This window comes from Lynx canadensis, chromosome B4, assembly GCF_007474595.2.
Source record: "Lynx canadensis isolate LIC74 chromosome B4, mLynCan4.pri.v2, whole genome shotgun sequence".
NCBI classification, from domain to species: domain Eukaryota; kingdom Metazoa; phylum Chordata; class Mammalia; order Carnivora; family Felidae; genus Lynx; species Lynx canadensis.
In genome coordinates, this window is record NC_044309.1 from 132,692,181 (window position 1) to 132,708,538 (window position 16,358).

A 16,358-nucleotide genomic window follows, 5' to 3' on the forward strand; every position below is an offset into this window, starting at 1 on the left:
GGGTGTAGTTTATCACCTGGCTGTGTGCCACAGTCGTTCCTCCTTGCCCAGAGGGCCCAGCAGCTGTCACTGTAATCGTCCACACTGCTGTTCCAGTGGCAGGAGGTTTGGTGCAGAACAAGCACCCCAGGCTTAGCAAGCTGAGCCGGACCGAGGTTGAGAGCATATGCACCCCAGAGAAGGCCGAAAGCTGGCAGGTGTACGCGTGAGTGATCAGCCAGCAGCTGATAGGTACCCGTTCTGTCCTTGGGGTGCCTACCCAGAAGTTGTAGTTGTAGTTGTAGTTCTGTCCATCTGTCTGGGTCACTGTTGTAGCCACAGTATCTACTTCATTGTTAAATGATTGAAAACTTGACAGCCACTTGATACAGATAATAAGCCAGGCTCTGGGTGGTGTCAGAGGCTCCAGAATTGATCATGACCCTTTCAGTCTTGTTCCCAACATTCTGAGACCGTGCATGGAGGCCAAACAGGATTCTGCTCTCTGCTACCTAATTTCCTGGGAACTGCTACGTCTTTCATGGGGCGCCTGGGTGGCTCAGTCGGTTAAGCACCCAACCGTGACTCAGGTCGTGATCTCACGGTTCGTGGGTTCGAGCCCCACGTCCGGCTCTGGGCTGACAGCTCAGGGCCTGGAGCCTGCTTCTGATTCTGTATCTCCTTCCCTCTCTGCCCCTCCCCTGCTAACACAAAACGCTCCTGTGGAAAACAAATCTTTTCCTCAGGGAAGACTTCTCCTTTCAGCATGTGTCCTCAGTGGACAGTCTTCCTCTCCCAGTTGCTCCAGACTGGGTGGGCCGCGTCCCCAGGCCCCTCTGGCGGCTCAGGGGTGACGACACGCTTCCTTTCAAATTGCTAACACAAAGACGGGACGAGGAGGTGAGGGCCTTGAGGTGAAGAAATTTGTCCAGCCACCCAACAAGTCATGGGTAGGGCTAGAATCTGGTTATGTGGACCCATCTAGAGCAATGTTACTGCACATGGCTTCTCCAAGTGACAGCCAGTTGGAGACAAGTCTTCATCCAGTAAAGTGGCTAGAAGTTAGGTATCGTCTGCAGCCACTACAAAGCAACTCCAGGAACAGACGTCCATGTCACAGGAGACCAGCTAGGACCTGCCACAGAAACCGGCAAGAGCATGGGGAGTCCAGAGGAAGGAAGGAGGAAAACGCAAGAAGAGGCAGCGTGCATGCCTGCAGTGGCCATGGTCCACTGAGCACAAGCAAGGGAGAAGCGCATGCCATCCTGTGCTAAGAACCCAGAACCAGGCCTGTGATTCATGTTTCCTGAGTGCAGCTGGAAGAGCTGGCTCATCTCTTTCTGGAAGGCCTTGGAAGTTAGGTGATTGGACAAGGAGAGGCACTTCACTGCAGCACTTGGAAGACTTTATTCATTTGTTCCTTCAATTGACTGTGAGATAGGCCTGAGGATGAAGGGTGGGCAAGGAAGGCCTTGGTAGAGCTTGTGTTTTGGGGCATGCCGTTTGCTTTGACCTTAGCTGAGGCATATGGTGGCCAGAGGATAGTCCTCAGGATGGACAGTTTGGCGCTGGATTCCCCACCCTGCCACGTGCTAGCTAAATGACCCGGCAAACCGCCTCCCACCTGGAACTTCGGTTTCCTTATGTGTAAAATGGGGATAATCTTGGTGCCACTTTCCAGAGGCCGAAGGGAGTAAAGCACTTAGCACAGCGGCTAACATTCAGGGAAGCTTAGTTACCAGCTCATGCTTCTGGCGGTGTGTTCTAGTGAGGGATTTATCATTTCCCTCTTAGGACATTCTCTCCTGGATTCTCTGCCTGCTTTCACATTGAGTGGTTGGCACAGGGCTAAATTCCCGTCAACTGGAAGAAGTTTCAAGGCTGAGGGTTGGGTTTTTGGGTTTTTTGTGTGTGTGTGTATGTGTGTTTATTTTTGAGAGAGAGAAATAGAGAGAGACACAGAGCGTGAGCTCAGAGAGAGAAGGGGACACAGAATCCAAAGCAGGCTCCAGACTCTGAGCTGTCAGCACAGAGCCCAACACAGGGCTCGAACTCACAAACCGCAAGATCATGACCTGAGCTGAAGGTGGACGCTTAACCAACCGAGCCACCCAGGTGTCCCTCAAGGCCCAGGTTTTGAAAGAAACGTGGAGAAACCCTGCCAGAGATGCTGTTTGTGAGCAGCTTTGCTTGGCAGGGCCCCATGTTCCCCGGTGCATACCCACCCCCACCCCATCGCTGTGGGTTTGTTGTTTCCAGGCTTGGAAGAGGGCCACAGTCTTATGTGGTTGTGAAAAAGTCCCACAACTATTCTTGATAGTTTTGGATAAAATAATATCAGTTTGTTCCTTCATTTATAGAATACAGATTAAACCCAAACCAAAAAAGAGCCCCAAATAAAAAAAAAACAGCACATCCAGAAAAGCCTGCCAACCTGTATCAAGCCACTGGACTTCCCAAGCCAGTCCTATACCCTATGGGCTCCAGATCCTCCCTAACTTTCTTCCAGCCTTTTCGCCAAGTCCTCTGCAACTACATCCAGGCTGGCTCCCCAGGGGGACTGGGAGTTGCTCAAGGGCAGAGGAGGGCCTGAGGCCCAGAACCAGTAGTAGTCCTGGCTGTGGTTCCTTAGAGGAGCCCATGTGTCTGAAAGCACCGTGGTGAGATGCTGACACCTTGTGGCCAGCGGGCAGCACATGTCTTTTCCTCCTCGGGGTAAAAGTAAGATGGGGGGGGGAGGGCAAACTTTTTCTGTAAATGGCCAGATAGTAAACATTCTAGACTTCGTGGACATGTGGTATCCATCGCTGTTGTAACACTAAAGCAACCACAGCTGGTATGTAAATGAGTGGGCGTGGCTATGTTCCAATGAAACTTTCTAGACCCTGAAATTTGGATTTCATATGATTTTCATGTGTCACAAAATATTCTTTTAATTTTTCCAATCACTTAAAAATATAAAAATCATTCTTAGCTCGTGGGCTATGCAAACACAGGCAGTGGCTAGATTTGGCTGGCAAGCCCTTGTTTGCCAACCCCTGACCCAGGACACTTTTCTGCCTAACGCTAACTCCCCACTGTCACAGCTGGGATCCTTTATCATTATTCTGTCAAGAGGAACCATCCAGGGGTGCCTGGGTGGCTCAGTTGGTTGGGCATCCGACTACAGCTCAGGTCACGATCTCATAGTTCGTGAGTTCACGCCCAGAGTCAGGCTCTGCGCTGACAGCTCTGAGCCTGGAGGCTGCTTCAGATTCTGTGTCTCCCTCTCTCTGTGTCCCTCCCCTGCTAACGCTCTGTCTCTGTCTCTCAAAAATGAATAAACGTTAAAAAAAAAAAAAAGAGGAACCATCCAGATTGCTGCTTTAACCAGATTGCTGCCACCAAGCCTACTTCTTCACAGAAATTCTGGAGTTGTTGGTTTTCACCCATTTGGTAAGTTTACATAAACATCCATCAGGTGCCCAGCCCTGTGCTGAGAGCCATAACAGAGCCTGGAGTTTTAACCAACACGTATTTAATATTTACTTTTCTTCATTCATTTGTTCAAACAAACTTAGCGTGACAAGGCAATGTAATAAGACAGACCTGGTCTCTGCCCTCAAGGTGTTCATAACCTCATTGGGAAGATGGACACAGGGAGGAGAGCATTATAATGGAGAAGGATGGGAGGGTGGTGCAGAAGCCTAAAGGAGGCACTTAATCCATGGGTGGAGGTCAGGAAAGGCTTCCTAGGGGAGGAAGTGATCTCTAAGCCAATACCTGAGGAGTGAGTGAATGGGAGAGGAAAGAATGAGGTAGGGCATTCCACGGAAAGGTCCAGAGCTGAGAAAGAATTATTTCAAGAGAATTAGAAGTATCAAAGATGTAGTGAAAATTCAGATATAGTATTTGCCCTCAAGGCCTGCCAGTCTGGTGGGTGAGACAGGCTATCATAAGCTGTTATAAGGTTGAGGAGAGAGATTTAAAGAAGTTTTCTCTCTAGCCTTGTAGAACTGGTCATCAGTGAGCCTTAAGACAGTAAGCAGTGGGCAAGTGAGTGCTCCGAAGGCTATAAATAGTCCCATGACCAGGCTAGGGGTGGCTCTGACTCTACACAGGGTACCTAGAGACTCTGGGGGAGGAGAGATTGCCTGAGTTCTCTGCTCCAGAAGCCACTTAGAGGGGAGAGGGGACTGGAACTGAGCTTTGAAGGAAGTGTAGACCTTGGTACTGAAGGAGGGAGGGGCATCCAGGGCAGCAAAATCACAGAGGAAGGGACAGGCGTGGCCGTTTAGGGTCTCAGGGAAGGAAACCAACCTTTACTGTGTGACTCACAACAGCAGCGACCAACGGGTATTTTTCTCAGCTCCGATGAAAAAACATGATCTTGGACAGTTATTTAACCTCTCTTTGCCTTAGTTTCCTTATCTGATTCTACCTCTGAAGGTTGTTATGAGGACTGATTGAGTTAACACATATAAAATTGTTAGAATAGTGACTGGCACTAGGGCTGGCTTCTCGGACAGCCAACCTCCACAGTCCCATAGGGCCCCACACTTAAAAGCTGAAGGGTCCCATGTTGGTTTAATGTTCTGCTGTTGCTGTCTTGAAATTCTTAATAGTTTTGGAACAAGGAGCCCCCTCCTTCCATTTTGTATGGCCACAAATTACGTAGCTGGTCCCGCCTGGCATGGTATGTGCTTAAAAACTCCAGGCTTTCTCATTATTGTAGAGTCGAATCTGATTCAATGTATCCATTTCAGAAGGCAAGAAATGGACACTCAGTTTATGTGACTTGCACAAGATGAGCAGCAAGCTGGCTGCAGAATGAAGGCTGGAGACAGGGATGAAAATCTGCAGTCCTAGAGGTAAAGGCAGGACAATGGCCCAGCTCCCCACCCCCACCCCCATGCCCCCCCGGAAGGCAACATAAGGAGAGAAGAGCAGACAGACTCCTTTGAAGGAGCTTAGAGAAAGAGGTGGTATGAAAAAGAGCCTGGACAGTTGTAGAGGTAGGAGGGAAGCTGGCTATTTTGGGAAGCCAAGAGAAGATTCTCTGAGTACAACGTAGTGGTGAAGCCATGGAGACAAGAACTGAGCAAGTCTCTTGGATCTTGGCCACAAGAGGTCATAGATGAGCTTAGAGAAAGGAGTGTCGGTAGAGAGTTAGGGCCCCGAAGCCAGGTTTAAAGAAGGAAGGGGCCCCGGTGGTGATGGCCTCAGGTCATTATTTAAGAAGCTGAGAAAAGGAAAATAGAAGAAAAAGGGGGCAGGAAGAGAGGAGGCCGCTTTGAAGAGGGTGGGAGGAGAGCCGGTTCACAACCAGGAGGCAGAAGAAGGACCACCAGAGGCAAAAAGTTAACCAGGAAGAAGCTGACTCTTTCCCCGAGTCTGTAGGGCAGCATGGAGTCGACATAATAAAGGCTATGAGGGCAACTGTTCCTTTGGAGGCTGGTTGTCTCCCTGGCTGCAGTGTTGTCTCAGGGGCAACACAGCAGCGAGGAAAGGAGCTTACTCATTGGAGTCAGACTGTCTGGTTTCAGCTGTCAGGCTACTACCTGTGGTGACCTGGGGCAAATTAGTCAGCCCTTCGGTGCCTCAGTTTCCCTATCTGGAAAATGGGGATAACCAAGGTTGCTGTGAAGATTAACTGCCACGATCCACATAAAGCCCTCAGTACCGCGTCTGGCACACAGCAAGCAAGTGTTCATGGAAGGGTAGCTATTGTTAACAGCCACTTCTCCCGGTTCTCTTGTGAACCTCCTGTGGGTCTAATGTTGGCCAGCAAACAGGAGCCCAGTGCTTGCTGCTTCACTAGGAGCTTTTCAGGAAGTGTGGTCATAAGAAATGAGAGGTGATTTAGAAGTGGCACAGCGTCTGTCGCAAGGGCTTTGCTCCACAATAAATGCTACCAGACATGTAATAAATGCTTATGAGCATGTCCTCTGTAATCAGCACCCTCTAGAAAATTCCCCTCCCCCACTGCTCTTGGCCTTGGCTCTGGCCACACCCACCGCTCCAGAGAGCATTACCAGCTGTCTGGTAGGTTCCTTTACAGGGATCTTCCCATGGTTATACATTTGGAGAAGCGGAGAATGTTTTACAAACACTTCCAAACGTCTCATAGCAATGAGAGGCCAGTGAGGAGGGTGGATGGAGTTCTCCTGTGCCACAGAAATCGGAGCTGGAGCGGATCCAGCTGGCTATGTCACCCCAGGCTTGTGGGTCATTGCAGAATCGTTCGCAGAAATTCCCGTTGCATTGGATTTTGTCCAGGCCAGTGCAACGTGTTCAGGGATCACAGAGCAATCTCTCAAGGGAAAAAAGGAAGGCCTGTTGCTTGGAATGGCTTGGAGCACTTTTGGTAGCCATCCAAGGCAGCTATCACTCATTAAATCTGCCTTCCCTTCCAGCAAAAAGCCAGCTGTATAGAATACCACATATAGAGCTCTAAGAATAGTATAGCACTCCAAGAACATACTGCACTTGGCCTAAATACAATTGTGCAGGGCTTGACAAGTTTTTTTTACTCTCAAAGCTGGGTGAGTTGGAACAAACAAACAAAAAATATTTTCCCCGAGTAGCATGCAGAGAAGAAACGAGAAAGACAGCATAGGAGAGCACTCTAGCATGCTGTTCTCTGACCTGGGCTGCCTTTTCAGGGCATGGATTGACTCCACAACCACCAAAGGATACCCATAAACCCCAGGGCCGTGGACATAGCGAACCCTCCCCCCCAACTCACTGACTTTACACTAGCCTGAGCAAGCCCCAAAGTCCCATAACAGGTGGTAATTTGTCATTTGCTGCAACAGGAATTTGAAACCATCATCCTCCACAATAAATATTTGGTTGATTTATTGGCCTCCTTCCCATAAGTATAGAAAGTGAGGATGGGCCCCACCCAAAGTTGCAGTTCCGAGCAATAAGATCTCAGGGTGCACACGTTAAACCACACTCCGCTGTTTGTTGGAAGAAGAAATCCATGTGTGGGTCTATCCAGAAGAATCTGGGAAGATACTCTTTTTAAAAGGAGTTGGCTCTTGTAGGGATTTGAGAGAGCTTTTCTCTTTAAAACTTTCTATACTGTCTGAGATCTTTTACTCAGTGTTACCTTTGTGATCAGAAAAACAGCAATCTTACTTGGAAATCATTTTCCTTTTCTCAAGTGGGCAAATATGACAGGGTTTCCAGCTTTCTGCTTTCTCCGGGGGGCGGGGGAAAGTACAAGGAGGTGGAGGGGATAGACAGCTGAAGGCCCTCAAAAATCAAGGTTACGGGGAGACCAGACTTCGACCATTCCTGGATATTCGTCTCCTGCTCCCTGCCCGCAGAGAGCAAACGTTGCAGATCACTACACATCATCAGCCCCTTGGCTAGCTAACCGCATTTCATCCTTCAGTTCTCCTCGTAGATGTCACTTTTTCCAGGAAGCCAGCTCTGCCCCGCCAAGCTTGAGTCCCATGTCCCTCCCATGTTCTTCCAAGCCACCTGCACTGTGATGATCTGTTTACATTTTGGCCACCCCCACCAGATTTGCAGTCCCTGAAGGCAGAGGTATTTTATTCATCTGTGTAGCTCTTGTACCTTAGGAAAGTGCCCACAGACACAATAAATATTTACTGAATAATTATTTGTTTGGGGACCTTTTATAATCAGAACCATTTAAGGGATACAAAGATGAAAAACAGGGGCACCTGGGGGGCTCAGTCAGGTAAGCATCTGACCCTTGGTTTTGGCTCAGGTCATGATCTCACTGTTTGTGCATTTGAGCCCCGCATTGGGCTCCATGATGACAGCACGGAGCCTGCTTGGGATTCTCTCCCTCCCTCTCTCTGCCTCTCCCCCACTTATGCACTCTGTCTCTCTCTCAAAATAAATAAACTTATAAAAAAAAAAAGATGAAACCATTTGTTTTCAAGGAACTTATAACTGAGTTGGGGAGACAGATATGTCCAACAATTAACTATAAAACCAACCCCTGGTTTAAGGGTTAAAAGAGTTACAAAGAACCAAATATGAAGGTAAGGAAGGTTTTGGACTCTGAACATTTCTCATTCATTGTGTTTTCTGGTTCAGAATCCCCATACTGGAATGCTAGTATGGGGTATGTGCATGTAGTTATAAGGATCAGGTTCTTAGGACCTTTGTTAGAATTTGACTCATGATCTTTCTTCTGTCCTTCTGCTGGCTGGCAGTTGCCCTAGGAATACCTGCCATTTAATCTTAATTGATGTTTGTGAAATGCCTTGTCTTCCTCTGCTGAAAGTCTGTTAAGTGTTGAGCATTACAGTGTTACAGTGGTTGTTTTATTACTAAAGCAGTGCCAACAAGGTTACACAACAGCTTGGATCAGGAAGCGAAACAAGGGCGGTGATCCTACTGAAGCTACAGGGGATGGGGATTTGGGATGGTAAAATGTTAATTACCCGAGACGGAATGTGGGCTGGAGTCCAGAACTGTGCTTCTGGAGATCCTTTCAGTCCCAGAGGCTGGGGCCGGCTCTTTGGCATTGGGTTCTAAGCATCCTGCCCTCCCCTGGCTGGAATGTTGGATTCACTTCGCTGAAAGCTGCCACAGAAAAAGAATCTAGTGGCCACCAGCCAGGAGCACACGTCTTGCACTGCATCAGGGGCCACTCTGGAAGCTTCCCAGGAGCTGAAGGGCTGTTCCATTTGCATGTAATAAATAATTTATTTCTAAAGCGATGTATTCTTTATTTCTCTTTCGACTCTCTTTCTTCTTGTTTCTGGTTCTTGAGGTCTCTCTCTAAAGAGTGAGCTGAAGATGGATGAGTGGGGGTTGAGGAAGGTGGCTTGGCACACAAGGATGTGGAAATGTTCATTTATAGAGCTGAGAAAATAAACATAGAGGTAGATGAGCTTCTGGTCAGGAAACACCAAGACGGTTTCCTTTAGGATAGGGAAGAATGGGTGCCAGAGGAGAATGCGGTGGTGGCAATGACAACCTCTCCATAGCTTTAGTCTCCCACAATGTCACCTCTGGAAACTGATGGGGGAACTTGCATTAGGAATGAAATATTTTTAAGATATGTTGGCTGGCAGGTAAGATTCTGGACGAAGGGGAGGCACTACAGTAAAAAGAGGGTAGGCTCTGGAGTCAGACCTCCTACCCTCCAAATGCCGGTTCACTAATTACTCTCTATCTCGGTGACCTTGGGCAAGTGTCCTAACCTTTTTGGAGCCTTGGTTTTCTAACTGTAAAATTTAGACAATGTAAAACTCACACGGTTAACCAGATAATCCCTGCAAAGAAATCAGAACGGTAGTTGGCACAAAGTACGCACAAAATAAACGATGGTCATTATTATCGTCAATTATGGGCCAAAACGACCAGAGTCATGCAAACTCCCAGCCAACAATTAACTGTAGCACAGGGAATCCAGAGCTGACTGACGCGCCTATTTGCCCAATAAGATACCAGGAAAGAACTCTGTGGAGTCAAACCAATGGCACTAGTCCTTGTTGCTGGACGGGTTTTCTGGCTGTTCCACCAATAGCTTGAAGATTTGACTAGGGAGTGACATTCTGACAGTCCAATGACGTACAACCAGCCCACACTCAGCACTTCGAAGGGGATAAATCAAGGAGCCGGCGCGTATAGATTCCGTTATTAGGCAATACTGGATGGAGAGAGGAGCTCAGTGGAAGCAGCGCGAGAGCGAGGCACCAATGAGCTAAAAAAGGAAAAAAGACGATGGTTGCGCCAAGTGAGCTCGGCCGCCATCATGCTCTAGTTTCCCCTTCGCCTCTCCGGGTCCGCGACCAAGGAAGCGGCCTCTGGGATGCTGAGGGGGTGTGTCCCCGAATGATTGGCGCAGGCAGTTCAGCCAATCGTAGCTCGTCAAACGGGAAGCACTTGACCAATGAGGGGCGACGGCAGCGGCGAGGAATTGGAGGGGCGGAACAGCAGCTTGATGGGCATAAAAGCCAGCCAGTGAGAGCCGGAAGCATCCTCCCTGTGGCCAATGGAGTGGGACTCTGGGCGGGCCCCCGAGTGTTTGTGTTGTGGTTTTGGGGGAGGGAGGCGGAGGGGAAAGTTTGTTTATTTTGTTTTTAGTTTCTGGGGTCCCCGTGTTTCTGGGAGGTGAAGCGGGAGGGAGTGACCCCCCCGCGCCCCTCAGTCCCCCTACTACGTCGCCTCCATAGCCTGCGGAGAAGCGGGGACCGCGCGCATCGCAGCGCATCGCCTCACAGCGGAACGCCGCGCACTCGGAGCCGGCGCGGCTCGGCGGTGAGTGAGGACCGACGGCCACTGCCGCCCTTTCCCCTCCCCCCGCGCACCGCCCAGTCAGAGCTGGAGGGCCAGGTGGGCGAGGACGCCCGCGGGAGCGCGCGGCGCGGGCCGGCCTGTCAAGCTGAGTCGCAGCGTGTGCGTGTCCTCGCGAGTGAGCGCGCGCGGCGGGGACAGGGCCGGAGGGGGGGCGGGAGCGCGCGCGGGCCCCGGCGGGGGCGGGGGCGTTGAGCGCGCGCTCCGTGGGGGCGGGCGTGTGGTGGGTTCGACCCCGGGGCGGGGAGGGACGCGGGCGACGTCCGGCGTGCAGGGAAGAGGCGCCCCGAATGGCAGGGCCGGGGCTGGCGGGCGCGCGCGGCTCCGGGCGTCACGCGCCAGCAGGTGTGAGCTGGGGGAGGGCTTCCGGGTGGGCTGGTCGAGTCGGGTTCGCTTCCCGTCGCTGGGGGGCCTCCGGGCGGGGAGAGACGCCCCGTCGCGGCGGAGAGCCGGGCCCGCCAAGGCGCGTCAGGCCCCCTGCCTGGCGGGTGGCAGAGGGAGGCGTCAGGCCTGTGTGGGACCCGCGTGTCGGCGGGAATGCGTCCCCCTGCTTAATCCCGGCCGGGGGTGGGGGTGGGGTCCCGCTCCCGCCCCTCACCCCAGAGCCCTGCGGTGTGTGGCCACCTTCGAGAGGCGATTCAGACTTTCCGCAAGGAAATGGGACGAAACAGCACGAGGAGTGTTTTCGGGCTTCCTGTGGGCTGGTTTCCCTTAGGTTCAAGCTAGCGGGCTTATACCGGTGGGCGGAATACCCTAAAGTGGCTCAAGATACCCAGTAACGGTAGCTTCTTAAAGACCAGCCTGTCCTCAGTTCTTTAGGCACAGTGTACCGGTCGGGCTTTTAAGTTTCCTTGCCATCTCATGTGTCTTTTGGCTGTTCTATTACTTTTTAGCACCTATGCAAAAATTGTGCGAGGGATAAGGGGAATTTCAAGTTGGTCATTTGTATTACGATAGAAGCAAAATTATGCAACACAATTGGCCAGAGATATTTCTCCATAGTGAACAAAACGTCATTGGTTGCCTTTCTTCACCCTAGTAGTTAAGCGTACGGACATAAGGTGTATAAATTTTTGCATCTTAGCATTTTGTGAAAGTTGAACAATAGAGGCTGTTTCCTTCATTGTTGTGGGGAATTTCAATGGATGATAGCTTCCTGTTGATTGGGAGAAGCATCAATGATCTTGGCTTTGAAACTGTACATACTTGGTGGTGTTATGTAAATGCGTCTTTAAAGAACTTTTAGCACATAGTCTTGCACCTCTACATTGTGCAGTTTTGCTGTAGGTAGGTAGTGGGAGGGGTATGAACGTAGGTAGATCCCTACACTAAGGGATCCAGAGCACAAATCAGACCGGTTTGTCCCACTTGGGAAACAGCGATGATAATAACGATGCCTTTATATTTTCTTGGTTCTTGGCCGTTTTTAAGTGTTTGTCCCCAACATCATGTATTTGAGCAGAATAGTTTCTGATAGGACTTAAGAAGGAATTACCAAGCTGCATTTCTAAGGTAGCATATGAACATCATGCCCTTGAAAAAATAATTTTTTTCCTCATTCAAATGGAAGCCCTTAAAAATGTTTTAAATCAGAACAATACCACTTGTTCGAATGATAGTAACGTTAACCAACATTCACTGCCTGCTTCTCATATGCCAACCTCTTTATATTTTTTCCTAATCCTTCTCTCAAGCCTGTGGGGAAGGTGTCATTACTGTTTTATGGATAAGAAAAAGATCCTCGAAGAACCGTGTTTAGTCTCAAGCCTGTCTGTTTTCAAAGTCTGTGCTTATTCCATTTTGCCTCCTAAATTATCCATGGGAAGAAAGGCAGAAGGTAGACAGGAAAAGAAAAGGCAAGTGCCACTGATGATTAGGTTGCCCATACCTGACTTAAGAATTTAACGTTAGGCCACCTGGGTGGCTCAGTCGGTTGAGCCTCCCGACTCTTGGTTTCAGCTCAGGTCATGATCTCACGGTTCGAGGTTGGTAGTAAGTTTGAGCCCCGCATCGGGCTCTGCGCCGCTTAGGATTCTGTCTCCCTCTCTGCCCCTCACCCCTCAAGCTCTCTTTCACTCTTCCAAAATAAATAAATAAAAAATAAATAATTTAAAAAGAATTTAATGTTAAACTCATTCTTAGTTTTTAGAAATTAACATTTTTACAAAATTGCATCCACGCTTTGTCTTCATTTCTTCCCTGTTTGGTTTTTATAAAGGTAAATAGAAATGCATTTAATTCAGAAGGTCAAGGCTTTCAGAGCCCTTTGTGCAGATCTCCACTCCAGTACCTTGTGATTGTGATAAACCCTGTGTGCTCTTCCAAGGACCAGGCCTTACTCACTTTTGTATCTAACACGGTACTTGGCACGTAGTAGGAGCACAGTAAATGTCAGCTAACTAAGGAGCAGAGTTAAAAGGGTAATGATTTTGGGTTTGTTTTAGCGGTTTTAGTTTAACAGGACAATAATAAAGTGAATAATTCACGTGCAAAATGCACGTTCTAGAAGAATACGGAAATGGAGCAACTCATGGTGTAGAAGGTTGGCTCTGCCAGTTTGCTGAATCTTCCAGTTCCCCTTATCTCTTTGAGCTGTGTGCCATTCTGTTCTTCCTTTCATCCCCAGAGTTCTAAAAGAGGAGGCTGTACTGACTGCTTCTCTTCACTGCTCAAGTTTTTCTTTGAACGTTTGCAGCCTGGCTCCCAGCCTTACCACTCGCTGAGGCTTTCTCCAAGGTTGCCAATTACCTAATGGTTAAAATTCCCAGAGCATCTTTTCGGGATTTATCCTGTTATGTCTCCCTGCAGCAGTCCTTTTGACTATCCCTACGTCTTTAAAAAACGTTATTTAAAAGATTACATACAGTGGGGTGTGTGGGTGACTCAGTCAGTTGAGCATCTGACTCTTGATATGGGCTCAGGTCATGCTCTCGTGGTCATGGGATGGAGCCCCACGTCAGACTCAGTGCTGAGCATGGAGCATGGGATTCTCTCTCTCTGACCCTCTCCCCCATCCTCTCTCTCTCTACCTCTCTCTCTCAAATTAAAAACAAAAATAACAGGGGCGCCTGGGTGGCGCAGTCGGTTAAGCGTCCGACTTCAGCCAGGTCACGATCTCGCGGTCCGGGAGTTCGAGCCCCGCGTCAGGCTCTGGGCTGATGGCTCAGAGCCTGGAGCCTGTCTCCGATTCTGTGTCTCCCTCTCTCTCTGCCCCTCCCCCGTTCATGCGCTGTCTCTCTCTGTCCCAAAAATAAATAAACGTTAAAAAAAAAAATTTAAAAAAAAAAAAACAAAAAACAAAAAACAACATACAGTAACATTAACTTTTAGTATGTGTACAGTTCTATGAATGTTAACACAGGTATAGATTCGTGTAACCACCACGACAATCAGGATGGTTTCACCATCTCCCAAAAAGTTCCTCCTCATACTGTATCCCTTTTGATATAGTATGAGGACTTCTTTCTCTCCTGACTTCTATCCCAGAGATAAACACCAAGGATCAGACTTAGGCTCTTTTTGTTGTTTTATTTTTCTCTTTCTACTCCTGGAAAATGTTATTTACTTTTGGGACTTAAACTGTCACCTTTGTATCTGCTGACCTGAATATCCACGTCTGACCTCTCTTCCCACACTCCAAAACATCAATATTTACTGCTAGAATTCTTCACTATTTGTTCATATTTCATATGTTTAAGGTTATGTTTAACTTTGCCTCCTAAGCCAGCTCTTTATCCGATTTTTCTGTGTTTTTTGGTGATGCCATCCTCCTCCCTGCTGGCGACCCTGGAACACTTGGAGGGCCCTATAATAAACTCTCTTATCCCAGACCTGGAATCCTGCTACTCAGCTACAAATATTGGCTCCTGCCTCTTTGCTGCCAAGCTGGCTCCCATTCAGTAGTCTGAGCAGAGTGTAGGTAATTGGAGTACTTAGAACGCCATGGGGATCAGACCACTTCTCTGGTCAAAACCCCTGTGGCTTCCTGCTGTACTGAGGCCCGTTTGGGATTTTATTTTTCATCCTATGAGACTCTGAACGATTGGCCTCTGCCTGCCCCTCCAGCCTTCCCTTGTCTCTTTTATGGCCCACCCCCCTTTCTGATGTCCTAATTACTCAGTCTTTCTTTCAGTTCCTTGAATTACCCAGACCTTTTCTTCGCAGCCTCAAGGTTTTTGTATGCACCACTCTCCTGGCTTGGGCTGTTCTTCCCCCGCTTCCCCCTTAATCTTCACCCACCTGCCTCCAGGGTTGCGATTAAAATGTCACTTCTTCAGAGAGGCTCTCCTTTATGGCCTCCCACCACCACCCCAGTCCACCCTCAGTCAGGTCTCTCAGATCTCTTGTTCCTTTTTTGTAGCTGTCACCACAATTTGTGATTCAGGACCACGTCTGTTTTGTTTCTCTTGTCTCCAGAGCCAGCCAAGCTTCAGGCTCACGGCAAACCCCCAGTAAATATTCGTTGGCTGTGTTGTGAGTCTGGGCTTTGCTTTTATAATTTATTGCCCTCTTGTAGTTTCTGGTAGCCTTGCATTCTACTCCTACCTTCTCTGGGACTTGATCTCACTGTTGGAAGTCTTGCCACACAGAGCTAGATCTGAAATTGCTGAAGAGGACACTGATCCTGTTCTTCTGAATTGTACCTCTGCCTGGGAGCCCTGACCCCTAACCCCTGACCCCCCACTAGATCTAACCTAAACAGTGGCTGACCTTGCTCAGTCTGCTCAACAGTGCACCTTGGTTATCCAGGCTGGGCCAGGGCTTGCAGCTCACTCTTCCCTCACCTCACCCTGCTCTGGATTTCTCCTCTCTCCACCCAGCGTGTGACTTCCAAACACCTTGTGTACCATCCAGTTGAGCCTGCTTACCCTTCGACCTTTGCCAGCCTTTTGACATTGACAACTGCCTCTAGGGTCTTGATCCTACAGATTGCCCCCACACTAATCTTCCTGAAACAGCACTTTCTGTTTCCTGTCCCCTCCCCAGATCTAGCACAGGCACTCATGGTTGAAAACCTTCAGTGGTGTTTCATTGCCTAGAGGATTTAAACTCTAGCTTGTTATTTCAAGTGCCTCAGACTAGTGTTGTCCAGTAGAAGTAGACTGCAGGCCACAAATGTGAGCCACACTGAAAAGGTAGAAAAAATGAAATAGATTTTCATAACATTTTATTTACTTCAGTATACCCCAAATATTTTATGTAAACGTGTGATCAGTAAAAAAACAGTGAGATGCTTTACATTCCTTTTCGTTTTGTTTTGTTTTGTTTTCGTGTTAGGTCTTTGAAATCTGGAGTGGATTTTTCACTTACCCCATCCCAATTTAGACTAACCACATTTCAGGTGCTCAGTAGCCACATGTGGCTAGTGGCTACTGTGTTGGACAACACAGCCCTAAGCTGTGTGCTCCTCAGAGTTGGAGAGCTCTACCTACGTGGTTCCAGCTGCTGGCCTTTGATAACTGTATTCCCCGTATCTACAGCCAGCTCCTCTCCAAACACCCAAACCTTCCTTGCTTGGGGATCCCAAGGTATCCCTAAAGTTCAGTTCTCACCGTTTCCTCTAACCCTTTAACATTATTTTTGTGTGCGTGTTGCTGTTTTTTCATATAGTAATTACGGTAGTTCTCATTTTGCTTATAATTTGAAGTAAAGTTAAAAGGGGCGCCTGGGTGGCTCAGTCAGTTGGGCGACCGACTTCGGCTCAGGTCATGATCTTGCGGTCCGTGAGTTCAAGTCCCGCATCGGGCTCTGTGCTGACAGCTCAGAGCCTGGAGCCTGTTTCAGATTCTGTGTCTCCCTCTCTCTCTGACCTTCCCCCATCCATGCTCTGTCTCTCTCTGTCTCTAAAATGAATAAACGTTAACAAAATTTTTTTTTTTTTTAAAAAGTAAAGTTAAAATATTTTAATAACTGGGGGCGCCTGGGTGGCTCTGTTGGTTAAGTATTCGACTTCGGCTCAGGTCATGGTCTCACAGTTTATTAATTTGAGCCCCACATTGGGCTCTGCTGACACCTCAGAGCCTGCCTCAGATCCTCTGTCCCCCTCCCTCTCTCTGCCCCTTACCTGATTGCGCGCACATATACTTTCTCTCTCAAAAATAGATAAC

At 48.7% G+C, this 16,358-nt stretch overlaps 1 protein-coding gene across 3 annotated transcripts in view; it reads left to right on the forward strand.

The window, feature by feature from the left end:
• Positions 1 to 9,994: 9,994 nt before the first annotated feature.
• The window catches only part of TNRC6B (trinucleotide repeat containing adaptor 6B), a 258,256-nt gene continuing 251,892 nt past the window's right edge, over positions 9,995 to 16,358 (forward strand). For all 3 annotated transcript variants that reach the window (XM_030320703.1, XM_030320711.1, XM_030320706.1), the window contains exon 1: positions 9,995 to 10,215. The gene's annotated coding sequence lies outside the window, so the exon portion shown is untranslated. The remainder of the gene's footprint in view (positions 10,216 to 16,358) is intronic.